General features: G+C 37.0%; 1 long non-coding RNA gene across 1 annotated transcript in view; it reads left to right on the top strand.

Moving 5' to 3' along the window:
* LOC117981448 (uncharacterized) overlaps positions 1 to 18,247 on the top strand; it is a 116,791-nt gene extending 98,544 nt beyond the window's left edge. The window contains exons 6-7 of the long non-coding RNA XR_008626441.3: positions 2,675 to 2,805; positions 14,708 to 18,247. This is a non-coding gene — a long non-coding RNA (uncharacterized LOC117981448). The remainder of the gene's footprint in view (positions 1 to 2,674; positions 2,806 to 14,707) is intronic.
* Positions 18,248 to 23,575: the final 5,328 nt, after the last annotated feature.

Here is a 23,575-nt window from a genome sequence, read left to right as displayed (position 1 = left end):
TTCCTTTTCACTCATTTCCAAAAACCCTGTATACCATAGCTTTCTCCAAAGCAGGCTCTGATTCCATTAACAGCTGTTACTGAAGTACCTTCCTACCATCAGCTGAATAAACATTTAAAATAATAATAACAAGAAAAACGCTGGCATGTACACACACTGACTCACTTAAACTAGCTCTTGAAACTCTGACCTATAAATTTAGGTCATTTTTCCACAGCACCTGTTAAAAATGCTTCTTGGATAAATGACTCAGCTGGTGGCTTAATATTTTCCCATATTAAAAAAATGTCACAGATAGACTGGTATGTGACCTTGTGTACACCCATGAAGGGTAAACCATGAGGGTGAAATGAATATCATGAGGAAAGAAATAGCAGTTACAGCATGGGACTACGATCAGGAAATGGAATGCTTCACCTTGCCTCTTACATTTAAAAAAGTTACTTTCAGCTAGTTTATTTTTTAGATATTATTTGATGGGATAAACTGAGCCTCCTTAGTGATATGCTTAGAATGATGAATAAGTTGCTATTGGTTTGATTTGGTGATGTTTTGTTTTGATTTTGTCTAGCTAATTGTGGTATGCGAGCACATTTGAAGCTTTGTACGTGAAAGTAGGGAAAGAGAGTGGCAGGAATTTTACTGGCGCAGCTGAAAGGATTTTTCTGGAAGAGAGAAGAAAGATACACAATAACTTCCATAGCAAATGGAATCATGGAGAAAGAGAGAGGCATTAATAGAGAATTCCTAGGAAGTGTTGCTATGTGCTGTGGGATCAAACTCTCCCCTCTGTTGGTGATCCCCACTAACAACTTCAGAGTTGTATTTGTGTGTGAGAGAGGCAGGCAGCCTACGGGATGAGTGCTTAGTGAGAAAGAGCGTTATAAACAACTTAGAATTGTATTGCTCAAAGGGGGATAATGCCATTCTTCCGTTTAAATTTTCATTTAATTTTCCTTTAGTGTAAAGAACACTTGAATCTCTAATAAAAAATCTTGGACGATGTTATGGTCTCAAACCAATTTCCTAAATAGGGTCATTCAAGATTTATATAGCTCAGATAAGCCACCTTAATTTAAAGACATATTAGCAAGCAAACAGCTCGGTGTTTATCATTTTATTGGTTTTAATTTTTTTCTAAATAATCCATGTTCATTATCAAAATTGCAAAAGTTAAAAAACTGGTACACAGTTAAAAGTCCCCCAAGGGTAACTGGTAATCTAAATTAGAAACTCAGTGTCAGGTCACCTAGACTTTTTTCTAAGTATTGACTATTAATCTCTTTAATCAAAGCTACCTCCATAGTTGTTACAATGACTTTACAATTATAGCCTGGTCCTGCACTATTTTAACCTTTGTTATTTTACATTTATTGAACCTATTTACTTTTTGGAGTTAAAAGTTACCCAGTAGGATTTATATTTGGAAAGTAACTATTAATGGGATAGGATTCTAATTTTTAAAATATTTTGTATTCATATTATTGTTAGGCTCTCAATTCTTAGCTTTATTTTTCATGGAAAGTTTCAAATTTTCCAGGTTTTCCCCTAAAAATCCTAAATTCTGAAACTCCTTCTCAGACTTCCTCTTGATTGATTCCTGTTGACATAATACAAAACTGTATTATGTTTTGTGAGTATGTAAACCGCACTGTTAATTTAAGCAAAATGAAACTAAAAAGAATTGTCTGCCTTTGTGTACTCCAATACATTAATGCAATTTAAAGTTAAAGAAGTGTAAGTTTGAACTTTCTGTGTTACTGACCCCTGGATGAAATAAATGAAACTTACCAATATTCACATTTAAAATGTCATAGGCCTCGTAATTATTCAACAAGAATTAGTATCTAATTCTGACAAATAATGAAAAGAAAGAAAAAGAAAATAAAAAGGAGAATCTTAGAAGTCAGGAAGAGAAATAAATAATTACGTTATTCTTTGTTTGTTATTCAAAATGGCTTTCAAATGAGGAGGCTGCCTCTTTCCCTGGAATAGCTTCACAAATGTTTCCTTCCACATTGAAACTATGGTCAATCATTTGTCCTGGCTGTGGATTAATGAAGCCTCTTCTGTTCCTTACTTCCTGACTTTGGTCACTCTCTACATCCTGATCAGCACAAAAAGCTGCAGCCAAATAAAAAAAAGATTCAACAAGGACAGCCTCATCTCTTCCCACTGAATTTAGATGAGTCTTTATTGCTTTTAGCACCTCACCCAAATAACCTACCCAGACAATAGGTAATCAATCTCCTTCCATTTCCATTTGATTAAATTAAAAGCGGCACTTAATTTAAGCAAATCAAAGGAATGTTCAGGCCTCTTTGCCTTTCTCTATTTCCTTCACTATGACTTTTTTCATGTTGTTCATGTAAAATCATTTCCTCTTTTGTATCATTTAAGTTAGTCTCTCTATTCCTAGTTCAAAACTCAAAATTGCACAAAATGTATTTCTTCCAGAAGTTTACCCTGAATAATCTTGTTAAGGTAAAGATGAGGGTAAACTATATAGTTCCTAACCTTGACTCACACAAGATATACCCTATTCAAGGATTCACCACCTAGGAAATGTTTTCATTCATTCATTATTCATTCACTCACTCATTTAAGAAATTGGTATTGATTTTGCTATACCACCAAAACTAGATTACCATTGTTTCTCACTGTGTCCTAACAGAGAATGCCTATCCATTGCAATTCCCTGCCTCGGGACCAGTGGAAGAAGGGTGAGAGCAAAGAATTGGAAAGAGAAGATGTTGGCTTTCCTCTTTTCTATCTGCAAGACCCCTGCCTAGACATATCTGTGTGGTGAGTTGGAAAGGATTTTCTAGAAGCTCTTTTCCCCTTAAGTCTTCTAGGCTAATTCACAGAGTCCATTTGTACCAGTATAAATTGATTTTTAGAAATCAATATTTCAGCCACTCTTGGTGGCTCACACCTGTAATCCCAGCACTTTGGGAGGCTGAGGTGGGTGGATCACTTGATGTCAGGACTTTGAGACCAGCCTGGCCAACATGGTGAAACCCCATCTCTACTAAAAATACAAAAATTATCCTGCTGTAGTGGCAGGCATCTGTAGTCCCAGCTACTTGGGAGGCTGAGGCAGGAGAATTGCTTAAACCCAGGAGGCAAATGTTGCAATGAGCCGAGACTGCACCACTGCACTCCAGCCTGGGCAACAGAGCAAGACTCTGTCTAAAAAAAAAAAGAAAAGAAAAGAAAAACGAGAAATCAATATTTCATATATGAATACCTATAAGGAAGGAAATCTGAATAAAGTATAGACTTTAGTAAATACTAATATATTATTATTGGTTCATTAGTTAGTATGCCATACTAACATAATATGTTAACAATAGGGAAAACTGGGTATGGAATATATGGGAACTCTTTGTACTATCTTCATAAGTTTTTTATGAAATCTAAAAATATTCCAAAAGTTTGCTTAAAAATACAATATTAAAATTAAAATACAATCTTAAAATATTAAAGGTTTGCTTAAAAATTTAAGCAAAGTATTGCTTAAAAATACAATAAAAAAATTTGGTGCAGCCCTTTTCTCAAATTCTCCACTTTTTTGTTTAACTTTTGATTAAAGAGAATTTTGTTATTGTTCAAATTGAGACTCAAAGTTTTGTTTTCATTTTAAAAAGTCAACTGTTCCTTTATAGTCAACTGAATGTGGGGAATGGAAGTAAGCCAACCATCTGCAACCCCAGTCAGTTCAACTTCAAAGTAAAATAAACTTAAAGCAAATAATTAAATAGAAGCAAAAGCTTACATACACTAGCTCTACACTACTCTCTCTCCCCTACCCCCCAAAATAAAACAAATATGAATGTCTGTCATTAGGTAATGGTTTTAATAAATTATAGCACATAAGCATTATAGAATATTATGTGCCCTTTCAAAATAAAAGGATAACCATAGGAATATTGAGAATTCCTTAGTATGTAGTAACAGGTGAAAATAGCAACATATGAGAGTTTATATTCAATAAATGCAAAAATAAAAAGTGTTTACATATTGTAAGTATCTTACAAGAGTAAGATATGTTGTTTATTTGTTCATCAAAACATCAAATGATATTATTATGAAGTAGTTATATTTCTTGTGGTAAGACTGTCAGTGAATTTAAGTTTAAAAAGAAACAATAAGCACGTCATCCTTTTCTATATCTTCTAAATCTAAATGGGTTGACTTAAGAGCCCTAATTCCTGTAATAGCAGGATCTCAGTCTCTCTTCCTTTTTTTTTTTTTTTTTTTTGAGAGGGAGCCTCACCTTGTTGCCCATGCTGGAGTGCAGTAGCGCGATCTCGGCTCACTGCAACCTCCACCTCCCGGGTTCCAGTGAATCTCCTGCCTCAGCCTCTGGAGTAGCTGGGATTACAGGCATACACCACCACATCCAGCTAATTTTTTTGTATTTTTAGTAAAGACAGGGTTTCGCCCTGTTGGCCAGGCTGGTCTTGAACTCCTGACCTCAGGGAATCCACCTGCCTCGGCCTCCCCAAAGTGCTAGTATTACAGGTGTGAGCCACTGCGCCAGGCCCCTCTCTTCCATTTTTTAAGGTTCCTGTTCTAGTGGCATGACTGGGAAGGAGGGTGGGAGAGAGGGAGGGAATTGCCTATGCCTCAATATCCTCTGTTATTTTGTTCCAGAATAACCTTTGCTTTTCACCCCATTTGTTTTGCTGTTTGTTTGTTTTAGGGCCACTGTCCTCCATTAAACTAAAGCTGGCCTCAAGTAGAGCTTCCTCCTGTTCTTTATTATTTTGCAGGTCAAAATTTAGGCACTTGCATTGTTGTGCAGAATAAGTTGTTTTTAAATTTTTAATCTATAACTGAACTTTATTCAAAAGCTTGTCTTTCTGCATAGTTGTAAGCTTACAGTGAATCTTACAGTCAATTGCTTTCATTAACAATATCTTATAGTTAATCTACTTTTATTAAATTTACCAAGACAGAGAGAGAATCCTATATCCTACATCTCCGATGTTCAAAAGTAACTTTTGGAAGCTTTTGTTGAGATTACTATATGATATAGTTTGTCTCTGTGTTCCCACCCAAATCTCATCTCGAATTGTAATCCTCATGTATTGGAGGAGAGGTCTGGTGGGAGGTCACTGAACCATGGGGGCGGACTTCCCCCTTGCTGTTTTCGTAATAGTGGGTGAGTTCTCAGGAGATCTGGTTGTTTGAAAGTGTGCGGCACTTCTCCCCTCACTCTCCTTCTTTTCTCTCTCCTGGTCCGCCATGGTAGGATGGGCTTGCTTCCCCTTCACCTTCTGCCATTGTCACCGGTGGAGGGTGTCCAGGTTCTTGGCGTCTTGAACAAAGAATTGGACAAAATGCACAAACAGAGCAAGGAAGAAATGAGGGATTTATTGAAAATGAAAGTACACTCCACAGTGTGGGAGTGGGCCCGAGCATAGGGGCTCAAGGACCCCGTTACAGAATTTTGGGGAAATACCCTCTAGAGGATTCCATTGCTTACTTGGGGTGCACCCTATGAAAATGAGGAGTAAAGTTACAAAGTCATTTACTTGGCCTGCACCCTATGGAGAGGATATTTCCTGTCATAGCTGAAGTGTGAATCGGCCTTGAATTCCCTGCCTCCAGACCTTATTTTTCTGCCTCATCTCCCTGCTGAAAGATGTGATCCCCATGGGAGGCAGAGGAACCGATGGTCTTTTTTTCTGTAACTGCTTCATGCTGGCTTGAGGCGTAGCCCCTACCTATTGGGGATCATGGAACTCTCACTCTGCTCTGTCTAGTGGAGGCAGGGAAGCTCCTTGATGGCCCGGGGTGGTGTCTTCACCTGGAACTGGCTAGAGCCCTTGCTGCACGATGGTCTGAAGCTTGATGGTCTCTAGGCAAAAAAAAAAAAAAAAAAAAAAGAAGTTGGTTAAAAGATTTAATGGGAACTTCAGGGGCCGGATACTTATGCTGTCAGGAATATTTATTATAGGGATTTGCAGGAGAAAAATGAAACCTGATTTGTGGTGTGTTCTAGGATCTATGTGTTTCCTTAAAGTCTTAGCATGAAAGGCTCCATTTTAGTTTGGTTTGGTCTGTTGGGGCCTAGTGCCTGAGCTCAGTCCAAAATAATGGCCTCCCATAATTTTATTTAAAAAATTCCCCCTTTTGGTTAGGTTCTCACTTAGGTGAGATTGTGACCAAAACTTACGGCCTTAGTGCCACTCTCAGTTACCATCATTTTTGGTTTCCCATCTCAGCACATCATTCATAGGTTACAGTGTCCTCATGGTTGCACATTTCTTTCAGCTCTTGTCATTCCAGTTGAAGAGAGACCATATGACATTCTAGAGATGGCTGCATGCAAACATTTAAAATCTTTGAGAGAATACAGTGTACCAGGGAGACTATTATTATGACTATTGGGAGGATAATACCAAGAGTTTGGAGTATGTTCCTTACCCAAGGTCTTCATAAACCAAACCTAAAATCAAATAGATCAAAAAATGACTTAACTAAGCAGTTTCTTCATTAATCCGCTACAATCAAATTTCTATGATCTTCATTTGATATATTTCTCCATAGGCCACAAGTGCCAGCAGCTGCACAGATACTTCTTTGTTCAGCCAATCCTAACATAACTTTCACACGAGAATTTGAAGTCTGTTGTGTAACTGTAGACTTTACAGTAGAATTTGCTATAGAGCCTATCATGAGGGAATCATTACTTCTTTTACTTTAAAACATGGAAAAAGGACCTAACAAATGATGCCCTTCTAGAAGAGCAAAAGCCTCCTGGCAATGCTCTCCTTAACCCGTGATGTGGGTCAAGAGGAGTGAACTAATGTTTTGTTTTTGACTGATTATGAGGCAACCTATGTACCATTAAAGTTTCCTACCTACATTGGGCCTTCATCTTTTATTTATCAAAGTATAAGTTTATCCATATATAAGGCTGGCTGCAAACTCCTTTACAAATCAAAGTACACCCCATAAGTGCACATAACAGACTCCCTTTTCTCTTCTATTGTTCATAGAGGCATAAGCAAGAGAAAATATTCAAAGATAAGAGTTTCATGATAGTAGAAGTCTTAATCTGTGAACTTAGGAAAAGCTGTTCACATCAAGGATGCCATTTTCTTCTTGGGAGAAATTTCCCTGGTTAGTTTTACCTTAAGGGTTCCAATGGGTGTACAGTTTTGAGAGCATGAAGGTACCTTTCTCAGTTATGAGATTATGAACTCAAAGCTCAAGCTCCCGAAGTTTTGTTGTAATGTGGATGGCAAGGACAGTTTTTCTTTGATGTTTCCAGAAGATCCAAACCATAAAAAGCCTTCTTTACCTGGTGAAAATACACTGTAGCATAATAATCTTTTGTTATAACATCAGCCCTCTTGCATAGGAAAGCTTTTATACAACCAGAAAACATGCATTGAAAATAACAATTGCATGAAATCCCTTTATAAAATGTTTAATTGGCCAACCAGGTGACCAAATGTACCTGAAGCTTTAATGGTTTTTTCCAGGAATATGGGATCAAACATTGGTTATAAACTATGTTAGTAATTTGTAAGTCACCACACCAATGTATTCAATTTGGATTATTTTATCTTTTCCATGATGAGTCATGGGATGCAGAACTTTTAAGAATTAAAGCTTTAAGGACTCAGGAAGGACAAGGAGGCCATCCTGGTTCTCCATGAGTCCATGCTTAATTAACATTAGACTTATATCCTCTTGGATACACCTAATTTGTTTTTCCAAATTAGGTGCATAGCACTGACAAGGAAATTTGGTTATTGCTGTGGTTTACAATAACTTAACATAATAACCATAATTATAATACATAGCATATACTTAGACATTAGAATTTTAGAAATCCCATGTAATTTTGGAACATATATTAGTATTATTCACAAAAAAAAACATAACCTAAAGAAGACTGAACATCATTTGGCAATCCCATGTATCTAAAAATGTCAAATAACCCTGTTTACTTCCTTTTTGTATGTTTTCAGGGGCCCTCTGATCCATCCACAAAGCCAGGCATTAGGAAAGACAATTTTTTTTTTATTTTAAGACAGAGTTTTGCTCTTGTCGCCCAGGCTGGAGTGCAATGGCACGATCTCGGCTTACTGCAACCTCCGCCTCCCGGGTTCAAACAATTCTCCTGCCTCAGCTTCCTAAGTAGCTGGGATTGCAGGCGCCTGCCACTACTCCCGGCTAATTTTTTGAATTTTTAGTAGAGATGGGGTTTCACCATGTTGGCCAGGCTGGTCGTGAACTGCTGACTTCAGGTGATTTTCAGGTGACCCACCTGTCTCAGCCTCCCAAAGTGCTGGGATTACAGGTGTGAGCCACAATGCCTGGCCAGGAAAGACAATTTTAAAACTGAAGTTTGATTTTGGAATTCCAGATTACCATAAATTATTTATTTCGCCAAAATAATGACTAAGAAATTTTAAAGAAGTAAAAACCTTTTATAACGTTTTACAAAAAAACCCTACGTTCTACTCTTCTTACACTACTTGCATGTAAAACTGTTTCTAGTAGTCTAAATTGCATGTTATAATGGTAAATTCTAACATAAAACCTGGTAAGTTATGTTCTGAGAGGTTTGACTATTTCCAGCATAGCTGGGGGTGTTGCCAGCTCCACGTGTCCCCAGGCCTTACCTAGCTGGAAAGCAGGCAAGTTAAACAGTTTTCAAAAGCCAAAGAAGCAGCTTATGTCCTTAAAGCATTTAGCAAACCTAATATTTGAACATAATTTAGACCACATGTTTACATTTTGAAGACATTTGTATTTTACCAGTAATCTTTAAAACTGTCTTCATTTCCCAAAGATTACTCAAGTCACATGAACTAAATAAAAGTCATTATGTTTTTCACTTTTCTGACAAAATATTTGATTTTTGTTTTTTCTTATTATTAAACCAATTAGTTTAAAACTTTACAGAGGTAATAAACAGTGACTTTTACTTTATATTTAACCAGTTTGCACAGAAAGAGGCCAGAGACTGACTGATAAGAAATTCTTACCCTTTTGCCAGCATGCTAGGTTTCTGGGTTCTCTCTCTCCAAGAGGCCCTAGTGACCCTGCTTGGTTGTATGCAAACAAACACATTGCCATGAATTAAGAATATTTAGGAAGGGTTTACAAATTTTGGAGAAATTAGGCAGAGAGAGAAATATGACTCAAATTCTATTTATGAGAGTATACTTAATAGGCTTAAAGTATCAAGAAGCCTAAAACCCAAAAAGTTAGTTAAAGGTTAAAAGGCTGGTACAGGCCAGGCGCAGTGGCTCACGCCTGTAATCCCAGCAATTTGGGAAGCCGAGGTGGGTGGATCACTTGAGGTGAGGAGTTTGAGGCCAGCCTGACCAACGTGGTGAAACCCCATCTCTACTAAAAATACAAAAGTTAGCTGGGTTTGATGGCGGGTGCCTGTAATCCCAGCTTCTCAGGAGGCTGAAGCAGAATTGCTTGAACCCGGAGATGGAGTTTGCAGTGAGCTGAGATCACACCACTGCAGTCCAGCCTGGGGGACAGAGTGAGACTCTGTCTCAACAACAACAACAAAAAGGCTGGTGTGCTCTATCAATTTCTGCAGGCCTGAAAAAGGTAGCCTAGGAATTCCAGATAAAAGGAATGAATGATGACTTGCTAGAAATGCATAGGAAACAAAATAAGTATTCACAGAACCAAATAAAAGTCTTCCACTAGGACCTAAAAAACATCATGGTTATACGTAAATGCATATACAAGTAAAGCCAGAGGAGAATAAAAAGCAAATGAGTGAAAACTAGAAGTAAAAACAAACAAGAAACCAACCCTAAATTTTCCTACTTAATTTTACCTGGAGGCTACAGTGTTACCTAGGGCCCCAGAAAACCCACATAATGAATATTTTATTCCTGACACATAATTTAATATCTTTAAGTTCACCAATATTATTATACGTTCTGTGCAATCAAGAAATCCACTTTAGGCACATGAACAATAAGTACTCCAGTGCCAGCATTATCCATGCAAAACAGTAAACATAGTGTGAAGCAATGCAAGCATGTATGTGAAATTTGGCTTCACACTAAATCCTGCTTCATGCTTAACTATATTTTAAAAAAAAGAATTGCCAAACTGCTGATGCATTTATTTACAAAGCTTCTAACTTTACTTTAATCAAGACTAAGAGCTTTATGAAAATGGTAATTAGCCAAATGTCTCCAATTCTCTATCAGGTTTTAAAGAATATTTTATTATTTAAACTTTTCCACATTTTTCTCTCTTACTTAATGATTCCTTACTACATTGTTTCATAAATAACCTTTTCAAATATGTAATTTGAACTAACTTTTAAATAACTTCTGAATTAGACAAAATTTTTTTCCACTAATAACAATCCTTTCTGGCACATTTTGTATACAGAATTATGTGTTAACTAGAATTTTATCCTCAGCAACCTAAAACTTCAGTGTAACCCTAAAAAGCAAGAAATCCTGAACTGTTAGATATGGGCATTTATGGATAAGAACAACTCCACAATTTTAGAAACATAGTTCCCCGTATCATAACCCCTTCTTAATTGGAAATGACCTAGATATTAAATGAGCATCAAAAATAACTTAAAAGATTTTAATTTACACAAAAGTTTACGTAAAACATTTATCCAATTCACTGTACCCAATTTTTTACTTTTAACAAGGGAGACCTGAGACGTCAATCAACACATGTAAAATGAACATTGGTTTGATCCGGAAAGGTGGGACAACTCGAAGCAGGGAGGTGGTTTGGGAGCTTTCAGATCACAGGTAGGTGGGAGACAAATGGTTGCATTCTTTTGAGTTTCTGATTAGCCTTTCCAAAGGAAGCAATCAGATATGCGTTTATCTCAGTGAGACTTTAAATAGAATGGGAGGCAGGCTCACCCCAAGCAGCTCCCAGCTTGAATTAACACTGACATTTTAAAATATCTAGCAAAGACAAACATAAAATTTAGACAAAATGTATGCTGGCAATTCTGAAGGGATTTCTATTTTTATTCCACCAATAATTTTAAAGCTAGCTTGTTTAGTAAAGTTATACTTTAAGTCACGTGAGCTTGAAAATTGCTTAGAATTATTTACTTATGAGCACTCTTTTGTTTATAAGCCAATTTTGGTAGACACAACATATAACAATAAGGTACATACAAATAAACACATCTAGACATATATACACACATATAAACAAAGATCCAATAGCTTGGAACCTTAGCCATGAGATAGCAATACAGGCTTGCTGGTTTTACTTTGCCCCAATAGATAATCCAGTGAAGGCTGTGAACCAAAATTTTGGGTAAAGCAGTCGCCACGGCAGTTTGATTTTTAAAGGCCAAGCCTCCCCAGACTCCAAAGAGCACTGGGACCAAACAGCACCAAAGGACATCATCACACATTAACCAGGCCCCCTTCTAGAACCACAGTACAAAAGCCTGGATACATGCAACACATTCCACTTTGCCATTAGACAGTAAACTATGGGGCAGAAAGGAAAAAGTTCGACAAAACGCACAAACAAAGCAAGCAAGGAAGGAAGGGATTTATTGAAAATGAAAGTACACTCCACAGTGTGGGAGCGGGCCCAAGCATAGGGGCTTAAGGGCTCCATTACTGATTTTTTGGGAGTTTAAATACCCTCCAGAGGATTCCATTGGTTACCTGGGGTACACCCTATGTAAATGAGGAGGATGAAGTAAAGTTACAAAGTCATTTACTTGGCCTACATCCTGTAGAGAGGATATTTCCTATCATAGCTGAAGTGTGAATCAGCCTTATGTTCCCTGCATCTAGACCCTATTTTCCTGCCTCACTATGATTGTAAGTTTCCTGAGGCCTCCCAGCCATGCTTCCTGTATAGCCTGCAGAACTATGAGTCATATAAAGCACTTGAGCAGTTCTTTTAAGGGAGGAGAGCACCCCTCGTATTGTCTTATTCCCAATTTCTGCCTCAGAGAAAAAGTAGGAGTTAAAGAAAAGACAGAAATGAAATCAGCAGTCAAACAGCCCCATGCTGCATTCCAGGCCTCGTAGTTAAAGATCGACCCCTGACCTAACCGGTTATGTTATCTATAGATTCCAGACATTGTATGGAAAAGCACTGTGAAAATCCTTGTCCTGTTCTGTTCCATTCTGATTACAGGTGCATGCAGCCCCCAGTCATGTACCCACTGCTTGCTCAATGGATCACGACCGTCTCATGCAGACTCCCTTAGAGTTGTAAGCCCTTAAAAGGGACAGGAATTGCTCACTCAGGGAGCTCAGTTTTTGGAGACATGAGTCCGCTGATGCTCCCAGCTGAATAAAGAGCCCTTTCCTTCCACAACTCGGTGTCTGAGGGGTTCTTGTCTGCGGCTCGTACCGCTACACTTTATAACAGTGTGAGAATGGACTAATATACTGTGTCTAAACAGAGTTCTTCTAAATTTGATTTAACTTTGACTGAAACCTCTTTCCTCCTTTTTAACAAAATCAGAAACTGGAGGGAAAAAAATGTGATTCTTTGCATTCTCATGAAAGGCTGAGCCTCAACTTTTATTTTTTTCTACTTTTACCAAACCCATCTCCTGACACACTACATTATCCATTTAAAAATACTCAGCATAAACATGTTTCCATTTGAGTGATACTTAACTAGTAGATAATTAAGTTAATGAGATGAGTCAAGCAAAAGAAGAGCTTCTGCATAAAACAAATAAAATAAGCAATAATTGCCCAACTCCTCAACTGTGTTAATAACAACAAACTCAGATAAAGGAGATAAGCTGTTCTTGGAGCCAGCTCTGACTAGGTAAAGTAAGTACGCTTTAGTTGATAGCCTCTCCAAAGTGCTGTGCTTATTTAAACATATTATTTATAAAAGACAAATGCTGAAATATACTTTAATTGAGTGTCCATTTTGAGGTTGGCCAAGACATTTTTCATTCTTGCCTTTCCTTCAGTATAAAGCTACTTTCCTTCCCCTACACTTTGCCTTCTCTCTATTGGGCCACCTTGCCACATGGAGCCCCTACTGCCATCTCAGTGGTTATTCAGATAGAAGAAAACCTGGCCCATCACTCAAACTGTACAGGTGAGGAAGACATTTAGAATCAATCTCATATAGATGATTCAAAACTTCAGAATAAAACCCAGGAGGTAACTGCCTATTCTTCTCTCTACCCTTTGTTTTTCATGGAGGAGATCCCATATCCTTCCCTGACATTCTAGTCTCTGACAATTTCCATAGGCAAGACATGCTTTATATCTACTAACTTTCTCCTCTTGTTATGCATGAATATGCCTTCTTGATGTACCCTTAGTGGATATAGACACTATTCATTTTTTGATAATTTGTTGTAGTATACTGCAGCAGGCTATGTACTAGCCATCCGAAAAAATGACCCTCAAAATTACATGTCAATTACTCTTACCATATAACCTAGCACTATGTTCTTCAGTAAGGGAATGAATAAATAAACTGTGGTACATTCAGACAATGGAATATTACTCAGCACTAAAAAGAAATAAGTTATCAACTCATGAAAAGACATGAAGGAAACTTAAACGCATGTCACTAAGTGAAAGAAGCCAATCTGAAAAGGCTATGGTATGCTTCCCACAAAACTATGAAGACAGAAAAAAGATCAGTAGTTGCCAGATGCTGAGGGAAGGGATAGAGGAACAGGCAGAGCACAGAGGATTTTTAGGGCAGTGGAAATGATATTACAGTGATAGATACATGGTATTATACATTTGTGCAAACCCAAGAGTGAACCCTAACCTAGACTGTGAAGTTTGGGTTATGATGATGTGTCAGTGTAGGTTCACTGATGGTAACAAATGTGCCAGTCTGGTGTGGGATGTTGATAATGGACAGGCTATGCACGTTTAAGGGTAGGGGGTATATGGGAAATCTCTGTATCTTTGTAAAGCAAAAATAAAATTCTAAGCCCTGCAACAAATTGAATGGATCTCTCCTCTCAGTCAAGGACATTTGAAAGTAAACCTGAAACTGTAGTTCAGGCCACAATGGGTATAGGTTGTCACACATGCCTCATTATATCTTCCTTTCTTTGGAATTCAGGCACAGCTGACCAGCATTAACATTGCAACAGAGACCTGAAGACTGACATAACAGGCTATTTGTAACAATAAAATACCAGTATGACAGACAGCAGGCCCTGAAAGAAATCAAAGTATTTTACCACAAAAATGTATTTCTTTGACATGTTTTGAAATGGTCCTGCAAAGCTGTCTGTTGTGGAAAAAAATCTATATTCTGTAGAGAATCCCCTTCCCTCTCCAGGTCTTTTTTCTGTCCAGGAGAGAACTAAAAATCTAGTACCTTATTAAGTCTGATAAGAAATATTTACAATTTATTCTCTCTGAAGCCTGCTACCTGGAGGCTTCATCTGCATAATAAAAACCTTAGTCTCCACAACCCCTTATTTAACCCAGACACTCCCTTCTAATGATTCCAGGTCTTAGATAAACTCAATCAATTGTTAATCAGAAAATGTTTGAATCCACCTATGACCTGAAAGTCCCAACTTTGATATGTCTCACCTTTCCGGACAGACTAGCTTTTCAAGGAAAACACAAGCATCTACTGTCTATTTTAGTATGCTCTTTAGGTCATCATCTGCTCCAATTTCCTGGTACCTCATTTCTATACCTATCACTTGCCAATTTTGTTATTTTCTTTTTTTCAGCACATTGGATCAAATAATATCAGAAGCTCTCCCATCTGTGATCTGTCTATAGCCTTACCATTAGAAGCCTCACCAGAGCCAGGCAGCTGCAGAAGCCTCTTTTAAAAATGGTTTAGAATGATGACTGGACTTGGCAGCAACTTGCTTTGGAAGCACCAAACAAAAAGTGCTATCTGGTGTTTGATTTGATTAACTGCAATCTAGACATCCATTTTGTGGACCGTATTCACATAAGCAAGCAGCTGCAATCCAGGCCTCTGTTTGGGGTTGCTGAGCTGAGCCAAGACATTCACTCTTCAACAACAAAGGCATGTTGGGAGCAGCCAGGAGCAGTTCTGGAGCTTGGGAGTGAAGGAATGTTCTGCCTAATGAGTGCCAGATGAAATAAAATCTTTGATATATTATTGTTTAGTGTTCCCAAAGGGCTGAACCATTACCCAAGTCACTGTCCTCTGTTGCCTAAGTTACTACACTATCCCCTAACCAGTTTTCCTGCTTTTTTTGTATCAATTTTCGATAGGGTGTTTTTTTTTTAAAAAGAGACCTACTAATGCCATCTAGCTGCTTAAAGTTTTCTAATGGCTTCCCATCATGCCTAGAATAAAATCCAAATTTCTTATCCTGATTTTCAAGGACTTGTCTGATCTGGCCCCTGCCAATCTGCCTAAATTCATTCTTTACAACTCTTCTTTATCCATCATGTACCAGGTACACTGCTCTTTTTGACTCTCACACATGCCAAGTTCATTCCTGGCTTAGGAACCTTTATGCTTGCTGTCCTCTCTGCCTGAAAGCCCTAAAGGATTTTGTCAAACTTTCTTAATGTAACTGAAAATTAACTGGTTCAAGTAAACAGAATTAGAGCAAGCCTATGTTTACTTAAGTTACCTTTCTTACAGATATAAGCACAACCAGGGAGCTTCTTGTCTCACATACCATTCTTGGGATGTATTAATAATATACTAATAGTTGTCATATTATTTATATTAAAATTATGCCACTCATTTCTCTAAGAAGTATAGTAGCTATACCCCATAGGGCTAATTTGTAGCTAAAGACATTCGTATGATAAATTCAATCTACCTCTCTGCATCTTATAACAGTGATTATTTAAGGCCAAATCAACTTGATCCTGGGTGTTAGGGTAAACACTAAGCTTCTTTAAGAAAGATCCCCAAATACACAATGGAAATGAGATAAATGTTTATTTCACTTTTATGTAATAGGGCAAGGTAGCATAGTGGGCCAAGTCTACTCTCCAAGGACATCCAGCAACTCAGATTCCCTCCACAATGCTGCTCTATTAACCCCTGGGACTCAGTCCTCCTCTGAATAGTCAAATTAGCTTGAAGCTTTTCCTAAGGTCTAGTCCACAGGAAGACAAGAGAAAGTAACTTCCTTTGAAGCAAGTGAGGTAGAAGTTGCACTCATTGCTTCTGATCACTTTCCATGGTGATATTTAGCTCTATGGTCACATTTTGTGCAAAGAGAATGGGAAATATGGTCTCTAGCTGGATATCCATGTCTGATTAAGAATGGAAGGGCAGATTTGGGGGGCCCACTAGCAGTCTGCCACACTCACATAATGCATGCTATACTTGATGAGTAAATGATTAATTGGCACATGAGATAACAGTCCTTTCTCCCACCCAATACTGATCTCATTGAGAAACAAAAGAATAACAGACAGAAACTAACGTAACATTTTTATTAATAATAGAGGCCAGATTGGAGAATATAGCTTTATGTCTGTTAGCCACAGGAATTTGATAATGTCAAATCTCAGAATACAGCAGATTTAACCAAGTTCAAGGCAGCATTGGACCCAAACGAGTCTTCTTATATGGGAGAAAGAGCTTGTCCTTGGAGGAGAAGGAGAACATATGCTCTCCACAAGAAATGATGCTCCTGAAAGGAACGATGGCTGAAGCTCAGCCAAGGATACTCTTATTCTAATCAAATTTACTACATATATCATTGGTTCCACCTCGCTTGAGATGGTGTGGGTGAAGGAGTAGAGACAGTGCAGCATGTTCTTAGGCATACTCCTAAGAGTAAGAATGAAGAAATCAAATATGTGACTGAAATCAAGCCAAATTGGCTTTCAATGCATTTCTAAAATCCCCAGTTCTTCACCTTTCAGTTTCTTTTGGTCTCAGGCTAATCCCTTCACCAACCCTTCCTGCTGTAGCTCCGTTCCTTCTAATGTATCTCTGCTCTTGCTAATTTCTGCTGCATACAGTTTGCCCTCTCTTTAAGATTTTTTTCTCCACTAATTTATTTTCACTGGGAATATTTTACACAACACTGTCTTCAGAGTTCTGGTAGAATTACCTTTAAGTTCAGTCTTAGACTTCTTCAGAGGAGGGAGAGGATGTTTGCCCAAACTGTGATTAGTGTTTTTGAGTGGTTAATCCTAATGTATACTTACTGAAACAAATTAGGCAATAGCACCTCTGTTTATTGCATCCTCCACATGACACTACTTGGAGTAGCCTTTGCACAGATCCTTGTTCAGTGGAAATACTAATTTAAATGGTGGAGTGATTCCTTTGAAGTATCCAGAGCTTTACCTGATTTTATATCAAAAGCTATCACTATAATCACCCGTATAAACAAAGGTATCAAAATGGTATTTAGTGCTATAGTACCCTCCAGCAACACTGTTGTAACTCTTCCAGAACCAAATATATTCACAGAACCCCAAACTCAGAAAAAGTTGGGGGCAACTTCAAAGGAGCTATCATTTTACTATATTCTGAAGCAAGGAATTGAATGTCAAATTCATTCCTTCCCACTCTGCTGAATTTGCTCTGATATATCAATTATGAAATAAGCTGGTCCCATATTAACTGTGGGAAAAAGTTGCACACTGACTTGAAATAATATGTGACTAAAATAGTATTCATTTATTATATAGGGAACTATAAAATAATATTGAATATTATTGCTATGAAATGCTTATTTTAAGTGCAACTAATGCCAGTTTTAAAAAAATAGCTGTAAAATGCCATTTTAACATCCAACACATGAAATCCTGAAAAAGAGTTTTTGGACTCTTTTCTTAGCACGTTTTGCCACAAAATAGCATTTCCAGTATTATAGTACATATTAAACTATATTAGCATCCTCTGATTACTTGTCTGTCTTCTCTAATTGGCTGTATATCCCTTGAAGGCAAATAGTCATCTCTGTACCTCCAGAGTAGTATAGTCTGAGCTCCATGAATAAATAATGAATGAAAGCTCCTGGAGCTTCCAGGGTCAAGGTTAATAGTACTATACTTAATCGTATAATTAGTATTACTACTTCAAAAGCCTCAGAAAATTGTGTCACATGCTGAATCTTACAGCCTAAGTGGTTAACATGGTGTAACAAGAGTACTTTACTCACATCTCAGATTTCACTTTCTGTTCCTCTGCTTTTGTGTGGAATGTACTGGTTTTTTTGTATATATTTTCCCTTTTCCCCTCTTCTACTTGTCATTCCTCCTCTGCATAGCTGTTCCTATTATGGAAATAAATTATGTTTAAATGTTTATGAATTGAGCAAAGTTGAACTTTCCTTGATTAAATAGCAATACGGTATTTAAATTACCATTTTTTTTTCTCAGAACGAACATCTTTCTGGATTCCTTTTAATACGGAGGGCCTTATAATTTGACAATGTAAATTAAAAGGCATCTAACATAAAAATGATACATAAATTTGTTTTTTTTTTAAAAAAAAGCACACGCATCATATGTAAGAATTTATCACTATCTTCTGCTGTCTCAAATTTCCACTTTAAAGAAATATAAAAATTTGTGTAAGACTAGCAAGCAGCAACTGCTTTTATAATTGACTTTTCCAGTCCTATTCATCTTTTTTGATTAAACATAAGGTATAATCTGTTGAAAATTCAGTAATTCAAAAAATGAAGAATCATTTTTGATATCTATATCTAGATTAAATACTGAAAAGATCTTTTTGTAAGGTACTTTACATAAGTGGAACTGTGGGGATTATCTAGAATAGAAATACCATTGTGCACCAAGAGTTATTTGTGACCACGTGTAAATACAAAAATACATTTGGCCTATAGTTTAAAATTTTACTTATATGTAACTTTATTGATAAATTTTGATGCAGTAAAAACTGTATTATACTGTCCAGATTTATATAGATGTATTATATATTGCATATAGAGATGTATGCACCATTTTATAATATCAAAAAGTTAGTGGTATGTACTTTGGAATTGAGTTTCAGATATCTTCTAAAATTAATTTCTGAAATAGTAATGTAACAATTTATTTTTCCTTGTCTTTCTAATGAAATATAAGAATTAATGAAGCATAAACATAACTGATCATGAATAGCTGCAGCAACTACAATAGTTAGCATACACATTAGACCTCTAATGGTCTTTGAATGAAAACCTGGAGGTGATCAAATGAGCAAAATGACAAAAAGAGATTACTGATTTGTCTGCAAAAAGGGATTGCTGAGTGTTTCATTCATTTATCCAGTGAATGGCTATTGAATATCTAATATATGCTAGGCCAGGTGTTGGGCCCAAGGAATCCAGCAGTAAACAAGACAAAGTCTTCTGTACTCTTGTGGTTTACAGTCTAGCTGAAACAAAAATTTTCATAATGAAATTACAAGTGAGCATACAAAAAAAGGATGGTTCATTGGGCTACAGACACATAAAACCTAGTCTGAGAGGCTAACAAATTAAAATGTGTGTGTGTGTGTGTAATTATGAGTTTAATTTTCCTAACATAATCAGTTATTTAAATGATAATACTTCCAGAGTTAATCTTGGTTAAAGACTCTATGCTTTAGGAGACATGATGAAGCCCTCCCCTAAATACCTTCCCCAATAGTGTTCTGAATAAAGGTTACAGTCAAGTGTATGATTAAATGCCATTCAACAGGAAAAACAAAATCTATTGAGTGCCTAATAAGTGCTGGAGAACAAGACAGACATGTTTTGGCCCTCGGGTAGCTTCCAGTCTAGGAAAATGATGGCTGTTGAAGAATAATACAACATGATGAGTATCTCAGTGGGAGAAGGCCAGAGAGCCAAAGGAAGATACAATTTGGAAGCTGAGCCAGTCAGCTGTTGGCTGAAGGTTTCCAAGAGATTCGCAGACAAGTAAACAGCTCTACCTTTGGCACCTTTAGCATTCTGTGGGATTTGCTGTTCTTTGTCTCTTATAGAGTGTGTCTTTTCACATAGTTTTCATATTAAAATGCTCCCTTTTCCCCCAACACACACACTCACACATGCACACCAATGGCTCATGACTGGGTAACACAGGTAAGATCAGTTTTACGTTATGAAGGAGAACTGATCTTTTACCCTTGGCACTTTTCTTTCTTAAACTTGACTTTCCCCCTTCTTACTGCTGAAGTTACAAGACTCTGAAAGCAACAATTAGGGCGTAGGCCTAGGGCAGTGAAATCAAAGGAGCCTCTTTGCTTTCTTTTCATCTAGGCTTTAGGCCAGCGGCACAAAAGGAGACTTTGCGGAATGCCATGACTCAGCCTCACTCACTAGGGCTCTGGTTTAGTGCCAGAGACTCATCGTAAAGAATGCGTGTGTGCTCAGACTTTTTCATGGGTCCCTAAGCAATCAAAAGATGGCTGATTTATTTTTTAGAGACTTGAGAGTTCCAACAAAGCTTCTTTTTAACAGAGATTTATCTAACAGAAAACAAGATTACAATATGTTGTTTTCTTTAGGAAGGATACTCAAAATTTGCAATATTTTTGTTGTTTTTAAAGTATAGAACTCTAGTTGACATTCACACCCTTTCCACCAGTTTAGGGAGTAGGGTTGCTTGCTTTGATAAGATCACATGATATTGATTGAGCTGATTTTTCTAGGGTCAGGTTTTCCCCTGGTGTCAAGAGAGAGGTCACCACAGGCCTCCCTTCCCTCTTGCTTCCAATCAGATGGCTGGCAGAACAGGGTTGGAAGAGAATTTGGGGATAGAGGGGTTGTCCTCTCTTCCTTCTTCTCTCTTAAGTTCGGAGCACAGCCTACACCACATCTGCAGTACACAGGGAGCTAACAGGGTCCTCTTGTTTGTCTTTCTCTCCATTTCCATTAGTGCCCACTGGAGTCTAAGAAAAGGAAAAGAAATGAAGAGAGAGCATCCTAAGAGCCTGCCTTAGCTTAAGGCTATTCAGGCCTAATAAGCTCAGGAAAAAGAAGCCTTTCATGTACTCAGCCAAGCTTACTAGAGCTTTGTAGAGTGGCTTGAAGCTAAATTCCTAACTAATAAAGTTTTTTTTTTTTTTTTTAACTGTTGTTGCTTAGTTACTTTCTCCCTTGAATCATTTGCTTTGTGAGAATACACCTCTCAGAGGTATCAGGGGAGGAGACTTAGTTAAGGCGAGTTTAGAAATACTCTTAGCACTCTGACAAAACACATTAAATAGTAACCCAATCTCCCTCAAATTTCTAAATAATGTACACATGAACTATTGATTTAAAAGTAAAAAATGCTGTTTTTGTTTGCAGAATATACTTTACTGATATTGGTGTCAGTAAAGGCCTTGACATTCACTGTAAACAGCATAATATACAGAGCAATTACATATTTGTAAACCAATCCATGGAGTTCAACAAAATCTTGACAGTGAAGCCAAGACTGCCCACGCTGAATAAAGGATACCCATACTACGACCTACACTGTTCATGAGCTGCTCCACTTGACTGCTAAATTTAGAATTAGAGAACTATTAAATATTAAGAGAGAGGAGAATGGTTTGAATGCTGGTAATAAAATATATCTACCATGAGTTACTTTGCAGCTATGTGGTTGAAATTTTACAATGAATAGAACTACTAATCGCTGTAATATACCATGCTAGACTTTCCAAAAGCAAGTGCTAACATAAAAATTTCCCTTTGCACACATTCTTAGAAATGGATATTATCTGTTTTTAGCAAGAGTGTCGTGTAAATTCTGGCATTTATATACTGAGTCTCAAAGATCTCTACCTATATGGTTTTCATATAAGTAGAGATCTATATGGTTTGCTGCTCTTACCCACCCTGTGAGGTGAGTGGGTCAGTCACAGCCATTGAAAAAATAGCTTTGTAGAGTTCCCATTCTCAGCTGGCTGCTCTTCTTATTCATCAGGGGTGTCACATATATAGTCTGAAAAGGCATGTTAAATATTATAGTAATTTGAAAATGAAGCCAAAAATGTTGGTTTTATAATGTAGAAAACAAAAACAAAGCTGGAACTAGGTGGATGTTGAGGCTAAGATTCTCAATGATGATGGGGTGGGGGAAAAGGTGTTCTGTTTATTCAAAAAAGGCATGGGCTTTAGAAAACTGATAGATAATCTTTTTCCTAGATGATCTCACACCCTGCCTTGGTTTTACCAACTACTAAAATACTGGTATCTTCTATATTTGCATCTTTAGGCTGGACTTCTCTTTCATCTCCTGACTGGTATATTCATTTACTTACTTAAAAACTCCTTGGAAAAAAAAAAGTCAGCTTGATTCATACTGTCTCAAGGCATGAATCAATGGTCTTGCAGAAGAGGTTCTTCTACAGCATCTGCAGATAAATAGGTTAAGGAAGGCAAGTTATGGAGGCAGCAAACGTAGATGGTCTTCATCAAATCTGTTGTGTTCAAACTGCTTTAGTTTATTCTTTATAACATGATTTTTCTATTTCTGAAAAGTAATACAAATTTTTAAAATTCTTTTTTTATTTTCTTTAAATTTATTTTCTTTAAATTATTTTTGATCTTTAACAGCCCCTCAAAGTGAGATAAGCAAACCATTAGGCTCAAACCAGATTTAAATTAAGCACAAGTTACTAGTGGGTTGATCCATGATAGGCATTAGCCCTCTCACAGATAAAATGTCTACATAGTCATTACCAAAACATAATACGAGGTTATCTGTTGTTATGCTAATAGGTAAATGCTTAAACAACAATTGCAAATCAAGTTTACAAAAGCAAATGTGATACCTACTAATTTACAACTGAAATAGTGATTATCCCCTTATTTTCAGAAATTGATGTTTCAAAACATTAAATCAGCAGAAAAGTTGGACATTGAAACAGGAACTGCTACTTAAAATAATTAAGACAAGGAATCACACAGACCTTTATATAAGGCTTTAGTGATGATTAAAAACTCCTATACTAGCCAGAAATGTATGAATGCATGACTCCCACTGGCTTTAATAGCCATTTTGTGTAAACTCAGCTGTAATATTTACAACTGGGAGGTATGTTTTTCAAGGTTTTTCTGCGGATATTTGCACAATGAAGCTTCTCTTTAGTATTTGTCTATTCTTGCTCTTATTTCTCATTGATTTAACTATGTATCATATAATAGAAAACATTTCACCAGGGGGAACATTTTTATATTTGTCTTAAAATATGAGTAGTTCCATAAGTGAATGTTGTAAGTCTTAAAAACCTAGTGCAACTTTATTCTAAGTCCTATTTGACATTTTTCTTTGTGTTTTGAAGTTGAAACTGAACACCTGGAAAGCAATATTACTGGTTTAATATGTCTCCACTTATATATTTTATTTGAAAATGCCCATAAGAAACCTTACTGAAAATATAGGAAAGAAGATTCACTTCGAGAAGCAAAATGGCTTTAACGCAACAAAAATCTTTTTCAGAGTGAAAAAGCAGCAACGCCAACACAAAACTGATTTTATTCTTTCTACCACCTGAATCATGCTTAAAATAAAGTGCTTTCTGGCTGCTTGAATAGAACAACAATGGATTTCATGTTAACTTTTCCAAAGATTTATCAAACAATGTATTACCAAAAACCAATACTGCTGAGATAAGCTATACATAGAATTTAATGGCAAAAAGATAATTC

Source organism: Pan paniscus, chromosome 7 (assembly GCF_029289425.2).
Source record: "Pan paniscus chromosome 7, NHGRI_mPanPan1-v2.0_pri, whole genome shotgun sequence".
Taxonomy (NCBI): domain Eukaryota; kingdom Metazoa; phylum Chordata; class Mammalia; order Primates; family Hominidae; genus Pan; species Pan paniscus.
This window is presented reverse-complemented; position numbering and strand designations above follow the sequence as displayed.